A 13,435-nucleotide genomic window follows, 5' to 3' on the forward strand; every position below is an offset into this window, starting at 1 on the left:
GTTATGATATTACTTCTAATTACTTCATGCCAACTTAATTTTGGCTCATCTTGACTGTTAGCAGATAACATTTTTAAAACATTTGGGAAGTCTCTTGTAACAATGATGAACAGTTGAGTAGCTAGAGGAATCTTCCACCAACAAATTTCAGCTGGGTAATATCCTATCTAATGGAAAAAAAGAATCAGTTTGACATCAATAACTGGCCTACTCTTTGTCTAATAAATATGGCAGCAGAGGGATTTGAACCCACGCCTCCGAAGAGACTGGAGCCTTAATCCAGCGCCTTAGACCGCTCAGCCATGCTACCACATGTGCATATCATTAGGATAGCTCACAGATCTAGAACATCAAAATTAAAGGGTTTTTTGTTTTAAAGTATTAATTGAAAAGATGTCAGCAAAGGTTAAAAGAAAGTTCATTATTAAACATAAAATCGATGAGAAATTCATATTTTTTATTGAATTGCATTTTGTTTATTTTCATTGAAATAACAAAAGAAATTGAGATGCATGAAGTAGTAAAATATTAGTTCTGATAGGGCACATAATTAATTCATGCAAAATTAAAATTTGAATATCTTTACTGTTAGCAGATATCATTATTTTAAAGGTTTGAGAAGACTGTTGCAACTATGATGAACGGTTTAGAACTCGGTGACTAATGCAGGATACTATCACCATCCTTTTTCAGTTGGTTAATATCTGATCAATCATGAATTGATGATAAATTGTTTTGAACTACTGCATGTGACAGCTTAAGGTGTGCTTCCACCAACCAAATGTAGCTTCTTTTATACCTTATCTACTTTAGGAAACCACTTTGATATAAGTCACTGGATCTTGTCCTTTTCAGTTGGTTAATATCTGATCAATCATCAGTTGATGATAAATTGTTTTAAACTACTGCATGTGACAGCTTAAGGTGTGCTTCCACCAACCAAATTTAGCTTCTTTTATACCTTATCTACTTTAGGAAACCACTTTGGTATATATCACTAGATCTTCTCCTTGGAGAATAAATATGGCAGCAGTGGGATTTGATTCCAACGGCTAGAATAGCTCTGTCATCCTACAACCTGCAGTACACTTTAAAATATTTTAGCTCTCATATCTGGAAAGTCATTCAAAACTTTACCCAAAGTCAGGAAAAGCTGAGATAAAATGCAAAATTAGCCAGGTACATTTAACAAGTAATGATTATATTTGACTTCAAATTTCCTTCATTTAGCGCAACTGATGAATCCAAACAACTTTGAAGTATTATTCAAATGCCTAAAATAGACAGCAGTGAGATTAAAATCCAGAGTGATAGGAAAGTTAGAGAAATCGGAATATAAATCCATCAATTTATACCAATGAGTCACGTTGCCAACATTTCCATCTCTAATTGTATGATAAGACAACTCAGTAATTAAATATTAGTTATGATATTACTTCTAATTACTTCATGCCAACTTAATTTTGGCTCATCTTGACTGTTAGCAGATAACATTTTTAAAACATTTGGGAAGTCTCTTGTAACAATGATGAACAGTTGAGTAGCTAGAGGAATCTTCCACCAACAAATTTCAGCTGGGTAATATCCTTTCTAATGGAAAAAAAGAATCAGTTTGACATCAATAACTGGCCTACTCTTTGTCTAATAAATATGGCAGCAGAGGGATTTGAACCCACGCCTCCGAAGAGACTGGAGCCTTAATCCAGCGCCTTAGACCGCTCAGCCATGCTACCACATGTGCATATCATTAGGATAGCTCACAGATCTAGAACATCAAAATTAAAGGGTTTTTTGTTTTAAAGTATTAATTGAAAAGATGTCAGCAAAGGTTAAAAGAAAGTTCATTATTAAACATAAAATCGATGAGAAATTCATATTTTTTATTGAATTGCATTTTGTTTATTTTCATTGAAATAACAAAAGAAATTGAGATGCATGAAGTAGTAAAATATTAGTTCTGATAGGGCACATAATTAATTCATGCAAAATTAAAATTTGAATATCTTTACTGTTAGCAGATATCATTATTTTAAAGGTTTGAGAAGACTGTTGCAACTATGATGAACGGTTTAGAACTCGGTGACTAATGCAGGATACTATCACCATCCTTTTTCAGTTGGTTAATATCTGATCAATCATGAATTGATGATAAATTGTTTTGAACTACTGCATGTGACAGCTTAAGGTGTGCTTCCACCAACCAAATGTAGCTTCTTTTATACCTTATCTACTTTAGGAAACCACTTTGATATAAGTCACTGGATCTTGTCCTTTTCAGTTGGTTAATATCTGATCAATCATCAGTTGATGATAAATTGTTTTAAACTACTGCATGTGACAGCTTAAGGTGTGCTTCCACCAACCAAATTTAGCTTCTTTTATACCTTATCTACTTTAGGAAACCACTTTGGTATATATCACTAGATCTTCTCCTTGGAGAATAAATATGGCAGCAGTGGGATTTGATTCCAACGGCTAGAATAGCTCTGTCATCCTACAACCTGCAGTACACTTTAAAATATTTTAGCTCTCATATCTGGAAAGTCATTCAAAACTTTACCCAAAGTCAGGAAAAGCTGAGATAAAATGCAAAATTAGCCAGGTACATTTAACAAGTAATGATTATATTTGACTTCAAATTTCCTTCATTTAGCGCAACTGATGAATCCAAACAACTTTGAAGTATTATTCAAATGCCTAAAATAGACAGCAGTGAGATTAAAATCCAGAGTGATAGGAAAGTTAGAGAAATCGGAATATAAATCCATCAATTTATACCAATGAGTCACGTTGCCAACATTTCCATCTCTAATTGTATGATAAGACAACTCAGTAATTAAATATTAGTTATGATATTACTTCTAATTACTTCATGCCAACTTAATTTTGGCTCATCTTGACTGTTAGCAGATAACATTTTTAAAACATTTGGGAAGTCTCTTGTAACAATGATGAACAGTTGAGTAGCTAGAGGAATCTTCCACCAACAAATTTCAGCTGGGTAATATCCTTTCTAATGGAAAAAAAGAATCAGTTTGACATCAATAACTGGCCTACTCTTTGTATAATAAATATGGCAGCAGAGGGATTTGAACCCACGCATCCGAAGAGACTGGAGCCTTAATCCAGCGCTTTAAACCGCTCGGCCATGCTACCACATGTGCATATCATTAGGATAGCTCACAGATCTAGAACATCAAAATTAAAGGGTTTTTTGTTTTAAAGTATTAATTGAAAAGATGTCAGCAAAGGTTAAAAGAAAGTTCATTATTAAACATAAAATCGATGAGAAATTCATATTTTTTATTGAATTGCATTTTGTTTATTTTCATTGAAATAACTAAAGAAATTGAGATGCATGAAGTAGTAAAATATTAGTTCTGATAGGGCACATAATTAATTCATGCAAAATTAAAATTTGAATATCTTTACTGTTAGCAGATATCATTATTTTAAAGGTTTGAGAAGACTGTTGCAACTATGATGAACGGTTTAGAACTCGGTGACTAATGCAGGATACTATCACCATTCTTTTACAGTTGGTTAATATCTGATCAATCATGAATTGATGATAAATTGTTTTGAACTACTGCATGTGACAGCTTAAGGTGTGCTTCCACCAACCAAATGTAGCTTCTTTTATACCTTATCTACTTTAGGAAACCACTTTGATATAAGTCACTGGATCTTCTCCTTTTCAGTTGGTTAATATCTGATCAATCATCAGTTGATGATAAATTGTTTTAAACTACTGCATGTGACAGCTTAAGGTGTGCTTCCACCAACCAAATTTAGCTTCTTTTATACCTTAAATACTTTAGGAAACCACTTTGATATACATCACTGGATCTTCTCCATGGAGAATAAATATGGCAGCAGTGGGATTTGATTCCAACAGCTTGAATAGCTCTGTCATCCTACAACCTGCTGTACACTTTAAAATATTTTAGCTCTCATATCTGGAATGTCATTCAAAACTTTACCCAAAGTCAGGAAAAGCTGAGATAAAATGCAAAAGAAGCCAGGTACATTTAACAAGTAATGATTATATTTGACTTCAAATTTCCTTCATTTAGCGCAACTGATGTATCCAAACAACTTTGAAGTATTATTCAAATGCCTAAAATAGACAGCTGTGAGATTAAAATCCAGAGTGATAGAAAAGTTAGAGAAATCGGAATATAAATCCATCAATTTATACCAATGAGTCACGTTGCCAACATTTCCATCTCTAATTGTATGATAAGACAACTCAGTAATTAAATATTAGTTATGATATTACTTCTAATTACTTCATGCCAACTTAATTTTGGCTCATCTTGACTGTTAGCAGATAACATTTTTAAAACATTTGGGAAGTCTCTTGTAACAATGATGAACTGTTGAGTAGCTATAGGAATCTTCCACCAACAAATTTCAGCTGGGTAATATCCTTTCTAATGGAAAAAAATGAATTAGTTTGACATCAATAACTGGCCTACTCTTTGTATAATAAATAGGGCAGCAGAAGGATTTGAACCCACGCCTCCGAAGAGACTGGAGCCTTAATCCAGCGCCTTAGACCGCTCGGCCATGCTACCACATGTGCTTATCATTAGGATAGGTCACAGATCTAGAACATCAAAATTAAAGGTTTTTTTGTTTTAAAGTATTAATTGAAAAGATGTCAGCAAAGGTTAAAAGAAAGTTCATTATTAAACATAAAATCGATGAGAAATTCATATTTTTTATTGAATTGCATTTTGTTTATTTTCATTGAAATAACAAAAGAAATTGAGATGCATGAAGTAGTAAAATATTAGATCTGATTGGGCACATAATTACTTCATGCAAAATTAAAATTTGAATATCTTTACTGTTAGCAGATATCATTATTTTAAAGGTTTGAGAAGACTGTTGCAACTATGATGAACTGTTTAGAACTCGGTGACTAATGCAGGATACTATCACCATCCTTTTTCAGTTGGTTAATATCTGATCAATCATGAATTGATGATAAATTGTTTTGAACTACTGCATGTGACAGCTTAAGGTGTGCTTCCACCAACCAAATGTAGCTTCTTTCATACCTTATATACTTTAGGAAACCACTTTGATATAAGTCACTGGATCTTCTCCTTTTCAGTTGGTTAATATCTGATCAATCATCAGTTGATGATAAATTGTTTTAAACTACTGCATGTGACAGCTTAAGGTGTGCTTCCACCAACCAAATTTAGCTTCTTTTATACCTTATCTACTTTAGGAAACCACTTTGGTATATATCACTGGATATTCTCCTTGGAGAATAAATATGGCAGCAGTGGGAATTGATTCCAGTGGCTTGAATAGCTCTGTCATCCTACAACCTGCTGTACACTTTAAAATATTTTAGCTCTCATATCTGGAATGTCATTCAAAACTTTACCCAAAGTCAGGAAAAGCTGAGATAAAATGCAAAAGAAGCCAGGTACATTTAACAAGTAATGATTATATTTGACTTCAAATTTCCTTCATTTAGCGCAACTGATGTATCCAAACAACTTTGAAGTATTATTCAAATGCCTAAAATAGACAGCTGTGAGATTAAAATCCAGAGTGATAGAAAAGTTAGAGAAATCGGAATATAAATCCATCAATTTATACCAATGAGTCACGTTGCCAACATTTCCATCTCTAATTGTATGATAAGACAACTCAGTAATTAAATATTAGTGATGATATTACTTCTAATTACTTCATGCCAACTTAATTTTGGCTCATCTTGACTGTTAGCAGATAACATTTTTAAAACATTTGGGAAGTCTCTTGTAACAATGATGAACAGTTGAGTAGCTAGAGGAATCTTCCACCAACAAATTTCAGCTGGGTAATATCCTTTCTAATGGAAAAAAAGAATCAGTTTGACATCAATAACTGGCCTACTCTTTGTCTAATAAATATGGCAGCAGAGGGATTTGAACCCACGCCTCCGAAGAGACTGGAGCCTTAATCCAGCGCCTTAGACCGCTCAGCCATGCTACCACATGTGCATATCATTAGGATAGCTCACAGATCTAGAACATCAAAATTAAAGGGTTTTTTGTTTTAAAGTATTAATTGAAAAGATGTCAGCAAAGGTTAAAAGAAAGTTCATTATTAAACATAAAATCGATGAGAAATTCATATTTTTTATTGAATTGCATTTTGTTTATTTTCATTGAAATAACAAAAGAAATTGAGATGCATGAAGTAGTAAAATATTAGTTCTGATAGGGCACATAATTAATTCATGCAAAATTAAAATTTGAATATCTTTACTGTTAGCAGATATCATTATTTTAAAGGTTTGAGAAGACTGTTGCAACTATGATGAACGGTTTAGAACTCGGTGACTAATGCAGGATACTATCACCATCCTTTTTCAGTTGGTTAATATCTGATCAATCATGAATTGATGATAAATTGTTTTGAACTACTGCATGTGACAGCTTAAGGTGTGCTTCCACCAACCAAATGTAGCTTCTTTTATACCTTATCTACTTTAGGAAACCACTTTGATGTAAGTCACTGGATCTTCTCCTTTTCAGTTGGTTAATATCTGATCAATCATCAGTTGATGATAAATTGTTTTAAACTACTGCATGTGACAGCTTAAGGTGTGCTTCCACCAACCAAATTTAGCTTCTTTTATACCTTATCTACTTTAGGAAACCACTTTGATATATATCACTGGATCTTCTCCTTGGAGAATAAATATGGCAGCAGTGGGATTTGATTCCAACGGCTTGAATAGCTCTGTCATCCTACAACCTGCTGTACACTTTAAAATATTTTAGCTCTCATATCTGGAATGTCATTCAAAACTTTACCCAAAGTCAGGAAAAGCTGAGATAAAATGCAAAAGAAGCCAGGTACATTTAACAAGTAATGATTATATTTGACTTCAAATTTCCTTCATTTAGCGCAACTGATGTATCCAAACAACTTTGAAGTATTATTCAAATGCCTAAAATAGACAGCTGTGAGATTAAAATCCAGAGTGATAGAAAAGTTAGAGAAATCGGAATATAAATCCATCAATTTATACCAATGAGTCACGTTGCCAACATTTCCATCTCTAATTGTATGATAAGACAACTCAGTAATTAAATATTAGTGATGATATTACTTCTAATTACTTCATGCCAACTTAATTTTGGCTCATCTTGACTGTTAGCAGATAACATTTTTAAAACATTTGGGAAGTCTCTTGTAACAATGATGAACAGTTGAGTAGCTAGAGGAATCTTCCACCAACAAATTTCAGCTGGGTAATATCCTTTCTAATGGAAAAAAAGAATCAGTTTGACATCAATAACTGGCCTACTCTTTGTCTAATAAATATGGCAGCCTCCGAAGAGACTGGAGCCTTAATCCAGCGCCTTAGACCGCTCAGCCATGCTACCACATGTGCATATCATTAGGATAGCTCACAGATCTAGAACATCAAAATTAAAGGGTTTTTTGTTTTAAAGTATTAATTGAAAAGATGTCAGCAAAGGTTAAAAGAAAGTTCATTATTAAACATAAAATCGATGAGAAATTCATATTTTTTATTGAATTGCATTTTGTTTATTTTCATTGAAATAACAAAAGAAATTGAGATGCATGAAGTAGTAAAATATTAGTTCTGATAGGGCACATAATTAATTCATGCAAAATTAAAATTTGAATATCTTTACTGTTAGCAGATATCATTATTTTAAAGGTTTGAGAAGACTGTTGCAACTATGATGAACGGTTTAGAACTCGGTGACTAATGCAGGATACTATCACCATCCTTTTTCAGTTGGTTAATATCTGATCAATCATGAATTGATGATAAATTGTTTTGAACTACTGCATGTGACAGCTTAAGGTGTGCTTCCACCAACCAAATGTAGCTTCTTTTATACCTTATCTACTTTAGGAAACCACTTTGATGTAAGTCACTGGATCTTCTCCTTTTCAGTTGGTTAATATCTGATCAATCATCAGTTGATGATAAATTGTTTTAAACTACTGCATGTGACAGCTTAAGGTGTGCTTCCACCAACCAAATTTAGCTTCTTTTATACCTTAAATACTTTAGGAAACCACTTTGATATACATCACTGGATCTTCTCCATGGAGAATAAATATGGCAGCAGTGGGATTTGATTCCAACAGCTTGAATAGCTCTGTCATCCTACAACCTGCTGTACACTTTAAAATATTTTAGCTCTCATATCTGGAATGTCATTCAAAACTTTACCCAAAGTCAGGAAAAGCTGAGATAAAATGCAAAAGAAGCCAGGTACATTTAACAAGTAATGATTATATTTGACTTCAAATTTCCTTCATTTAGCGCAACTGATGTATCCAAACAACTTTGAAGTATTATTCAAATGCCTAAAATAGACAGCTGTGAGATTAAAATCCAGAGTGATAGAAAAGTTAGAGAAATCGGAATATAAATCCATCAATTTATACCAATGAGTCACGTTGCCAACATTTCCATCTCTAATTGTATGATAAGACAACTCAGTAATTAAATATTAGTTATGATATTACTTCTAATTACTTCATGCCAACTTAATTTTGGCTCATCTTGACTGTTAGCAGATAACATTTTTAAAACATTTGGGAAGTCTCTTGTAACAATGATGAACTGTTGAGTAGCTATAGGAATCTTCCACCAACAAATTTCAGCTGGGTAATATCCTTTCTAATGGAAAAAAATGAATTAGTTTGACATCAATAACTGGCCTACTCTTTGTATAATAAATAGGGCAGTAGAAGGATTTGAACCCACGCCTCCGAAGAGACTGGAGCCTTAATCCAGCGCCTTAGACCGCTCGGCCATGCTACCACATGTGCTTATCATTAGGATAGGTCACAGATCTAGAACATCAAAATTAAAGGTTTTTTTGTTTTAAAGTATTAATTGAAAAGATGTCAGCAAAGGTTAAAAGAAAGTTCATTATTAAACATAAAATCGATGAGAAATTCATATTTTTTATTGAATTGCATTTTGTTTATTTTCATTGAAATAACAAAAGAAATTGAGATGCATGAAGTAGTAAAATATTAGATCTGATTGGGCACATAATTACTTCATGCAAAATTAAAATTTGAATATCTTTACTGTTAGCAGATATCATTATTTTAAAGGTTTGAGAAGACTGTTGCAACTATGATGAACTGTTTAGAACTCGGTGACTAATGCAGGATACTATCACCATCCTTTTTCAGTTGGTTAATATCTGATCAATCATGAATTGATGATAAATTGTTTTGAACTACTGCATGTGACAGCTTAAGGTGTGCTTCCACCAACCAAATGTAGCTTCTTTCATACCTTATATACTTTAGGAAACCACTTTGATATAAGTCACTGGATCTTCTCCTTTTCAGTTGGTTAATATCTGATCAATCATCAGTTGATGATAAATTGTTTTAAACTACTGCATGTGACAGCTTAAGGTGTGCTTCCACCAACCAAATTTAGCTTCTTTTATACCTTATCTACTTTAGGAAACCACTTTGGTATATATCACTGGATATTCTCCTTGGAGAATAAATATGGCAGCAGTGGGAATTGATTCCAGTGGCTTGAATAGCTCTGTCATCCTACAACCTGCTGTACACTTTAAAATATTTTAGCTCTCATATCTGGAATGTCATTCAAAACTTTACCCAAAGTCAGGAAAAGCTGAGATAAAATGCAAAAGAAGCCAGGTACATTTAACAAGTAATGATTATATTTGACTTCAAATTTCCTTCATTTAGCGCAACTGATGTATCCAAACAACTTTGAAGTATTATTCAAATGCCTAAAATAGACAGCTGTGAGATTAAAATCCAGAGTGATAGAAAAGTTAGAGAAATCGGAATATAAATCCATCAATTTATACCAATGAGTCACGTTGCCAACATTTCCATCTCTAATTGTATGATAAGACAACTCAGTAATTAAATATTAGTGATGATATTACTTCTAATTACTTCATGCCAACTTAATTTTGGCTCATCTTGACTGTTAGCAGATAACATTTTTAAAACATTTGGGAAGTCTCTTGTAACAATGATGAACAGTTGAGTAGCTAGAGGAATCTTCCACCAACAAATTTCAGCTGGGTAATATCCTTTCTAATGGAAAAAAAGAATCAGTTTGACATCAATAACTGGCCTACTCTTTGTCTAATAAATATGGCAGCAGAGGGATTTGAACCCACGCCTCCGAAGAGACTGGAGCCTTAATCCAGCGCCTTAGACCGCTCAGCCATGCTACCACATGTGCATATCATTAGGATAGCTCACAGATCTAGAACATCAAAATTAAAGGGTTTTTTGTTTTAAAGTATTAATTGAAAAGATGTCAGCAAAGGTTAAAAGAAAGTTCATTATTAAACATAAAATCGATGAGAAATTCATATTTTTTATTGAATTGCATTTTGTTTATTTTCATTGAAATAACAAAAGAAATTGAGATGCATGAAGTAGTAAAATATTAGTTCTGATAGGGCACATAATTAATTCATGCAAAATTAAAATTTGAATATCTTTACTGTTAGCAGATATCATTATTTTAAAGGTTTGAGAAGACTGTTGCAACTATGATGAACGGTTTAGAACTCGGTGACTAATGCAGGATACTATCACCATCCTTTTTCAGTTGGTTAATATCTGATCAATCATGAATTGATGATAAATTGTTTTGAACTACTGCATGTGACAGCTTAAGGTGTGCTTCCACCAACCAAATGTAGCTTCTTTTATACCTTATCTACTTTAGGAAACCACTTTGATGTAAGTCACTGGATCTTCTCCTTTTCAGTTGGTTAATATCTGATCAATCATCAGTTGATGATAAATTGTTTTAAACTACTGCATGTGACAGCTTAAGGTGTGCTTCCACCAACCAAATTTAGCTTCTTTTATACCTTATCTACTTTAGGAAACCACTTTGATATATATCACTGGATCTTCTCCTTGGAGAATAAATATGGCAGCAGTGGGATTTGATTCCAACGGCTTGAATAGCTCTGTCATCCTACAACCTGCTGTACACTTTAAAATATTTTAGCTCTCATATCTGGAATGTCATTCAAAACTTTACCCAAAGTCAGGAAAAGCTGAGATAAAATGCAAAAGAAGCCAGGTACATTTAACAAGTAATGATTATATTTGACTTCAAATTTCCTTCATTTAGCGCAACTGATGTATCCAAACAACTTTGAAGTATTATTCAAATGCCTAAAATAGACAGCTGTGAGATTAAAATCCAGAGTGATAGAAAAGTTAGAGAAATCGGAATATAAATCCATCAATTTATACCAATGAGTCACGTTGCCAACATTTCCATCTCTAATTGTATGATAAGACAACTCAGTAATTAAATATTAGTGATGATATTACTTCTAATTACTTCATGCCAACTTAATTTTGGCTCATCTTGACTGTTAGCAGATAACATTTTTAAAACATTTGGGAAGTCTCTTGTAACAATGATGAACAGTTGAGTAGCTAGAGGAATCTTCCACCAACAAATTTCAGCTGGGTAATATCCTTTCTAATGGAAAAAAAGAATCAGTTTGACATCAATAACTGGCCTACTCTTTGTCTAATAAATATGGCAGCAGAGGGATTTGAACCCACGCCTCCGAAGAGACTGGAGCCTTAATCCAGCGCCTTAGACCGCTCAGCCATGCTACCACATGTGCATATCATTAGGATAGCTCACAGATCTAGAACATCAAAATTAAAGGGTTTTTTGTTTTAAAGTATTAATTGAAAAGATGTCAGCAAAGGTTAAAAGAAAGTTCATTATTAAACATAAAATCGATGAGAAATTCATATTTTTTATTGAATTGCATTTTGTTTATTTTCATTGAAATAACAAAAGAAATTGAGATGCATGAAGTAGTAAAATATTAGTTCTGATAGGGCACATAATTAATTCATGCAAAATTAAAATTTGAATATCTTTACTGTTAGCAGATATCATTATTTTAAAGGTTTGAGAAGACTGTTGCAACTATGATGAACGGTTTAGAACTCGGTGACTAATGCAGGATACTATCACCATCCTTTTTCAGTTGGTTAATATCTGATCAATCATGAATTGATGATAAATTGTTTTGAACTACTGCATGTGACAGCTTAAGGTGTGCTTCCACCAACCAAATGTAGCTTCTTTTATACCTTATCTACTTTAGGAAACCACTTTGATGTAAGTCACTGGATCTTCTCCTTTTCAGTTGGTTAATATCTGATCAATCATCAGTTGATGATAAATTGTTTTAAACTACTGCATGTGACAGCTTAAGGTGTGCTTCCACCAACCAAATTTAGCTTCTTTTATACCTTATCTACTTTAGGAAACCACTTTGAAATATATCACTGGATCTTCTCCTTGGAGAATAAATATGGCAGCAGTGGGATTTGATTCCAACGGCTTGAATAGCTCTGTCATCCTACAACCTGCTGTACACTTTAAAATATTTTAGCTCTCATATCTGGAATGTCATTCAAAACTTTACCCAAAGTCAGGAAAAGCTGAGATAAAATGCAAAAGAAGCCAGGTACATTTAACAAGTAATGATTATATTTGACTTCAAATTTCCTTCATTTAGCGCAACTGATGTATCCAAACAACTTTGAAGTATTATTCAAATGCCTAAAATAGACAGCTGTGAGATTAAAATCCAGAGTGATAGAAAAGTTAGAGAAATCGGAATATAAATCCATTAATTTATACCAATGAGTCACGTTGCCAACATTTCCATCTCTAATTGTATGATAAGACAACTCAGTAATTAAATATTAGTGATGATATTACTTCTAATTACTTCATGCCAACTTAATTTTGGCTCATCTTGACTGTTAGCAGATAACATTTTTAAAACATTTGGGAAGTCTCTTGTAACAATGATGAACAGTTGAGTAGCTAGAGGAATCTTCCACCAACAAATTTCAGCTGGGTAATATCCTTTCTAATGGAAAAAAAGAATCAGTTTGACATCAATAACTGGCCTACTCTTTGTCTAATAAATATGGCAGCAGAGAGATTTGAACCCACGCCTCCGAAGAGACTGGAGCCTTAATCCAGCGCCTTAGACCGCTCAGCCATGCTACCACATGTGCATATCATTAGGATAGCTCACAGATCTAGAACATCAAAATTAAAGGGTTTTTTGTTTTAAAGTATTAATTGAAAAGATGTCAGCAAAGGTTAAAAGAAAGTTCATTATTAAACATAAAATCGATGAGAAATTCATATTTTTTATTGAATTGCATTTTGTTTATTTTCATTGAAATAACAAAAGAAATTGAGATGCATGAAGTAGTAAAATATTAGTTCTGATAGGGCACATAATTAATTCATGCAAAATTAAAATTTGAATATCTTTACTGTTAGCAGATATCATTATTTTAAAGGTTTGAGAAGACTGTTGCAACTATGATGAACGGT

At 33.0% G+C, this 13,435-nt stretch overlaps 5 non-coding genes across 5 annotated transcripts; all 5 read right to left on the reverse strand.

Annotated features, from left to right (window-relative positions):
- Positions 1 to 228: 228 nt before the first annotated feature.
- On the reverse strand, positions 229 to 310 carry TRNAL-AAG (transfer RNA leucine (anticodon AAG)). Its single transcript has one exon. It is a non-coding gene; the product is annotated as a tRNA-Leu (tRNA).
- Positions 311 to 1,651: 1,341 nt separating this feature from the next.
- Positions 1,652 to 1,733, reverse strand: TRNAL-AAG (transfer RNA leucine (anticodon AAG)). The gene has a single exon. It is a non-coding gene; the product is annotated as a tRNA-Leu (tRNA).
- Positions 1,734 to 5,921: 4,188 nt separating this feature from the next.
- On the reverse strand, positions 5,922 to 6,003 carry TRNAL-AAG (transfer RNA leucine (anticodon AAG)). Its single transcript has one exon. It is a non-coding gene; the product is annotated as a tRNA-Leu (tRNA).
- A 4,168-nt stretch (positions 6,004 to 10,171) lies between these two features.
- Positions 10,172 to 10,253, reverse strand: TRNAL-AAG (transfer RNA leucine (anticodon AAG)). The gene has a single exon. It is a non-coding gene; the product is annotated as a tRNA-Leu (tRNA).
- A 1,341-nt stretch (positions 10,254 to 11,594) lies between these two features.
- On the reverse strand, positions 11,595 to 11,676 carry TRNAL-AAG (transfer RNA leucine (anticodon AAG)). Its single transcript has one exon. It is a non-coding gene; the product is annotated as a tRNA-Leu (tRNA).
- Positions 11,677 to 13,435: the final 1,759 nt, after the last annotated feature.

The sequence above is a fragment of the Taudactylus pleione genome, unplaced genomic scaffold, assembly GCF_031769625.1.
Source record: "Taudactylus pleione unplaced genomic scaffold, aTauple2 ptg000016l, whole genome shotgun sequence".
In the NCBI taxonomy this organism is placed as follows: domain Eukaryota; kingdom Metazoa; phylum Chordata; class Amphibia; order Anura; family Myobatrachidae; genus Taudactylus; species Taudactylus pleione.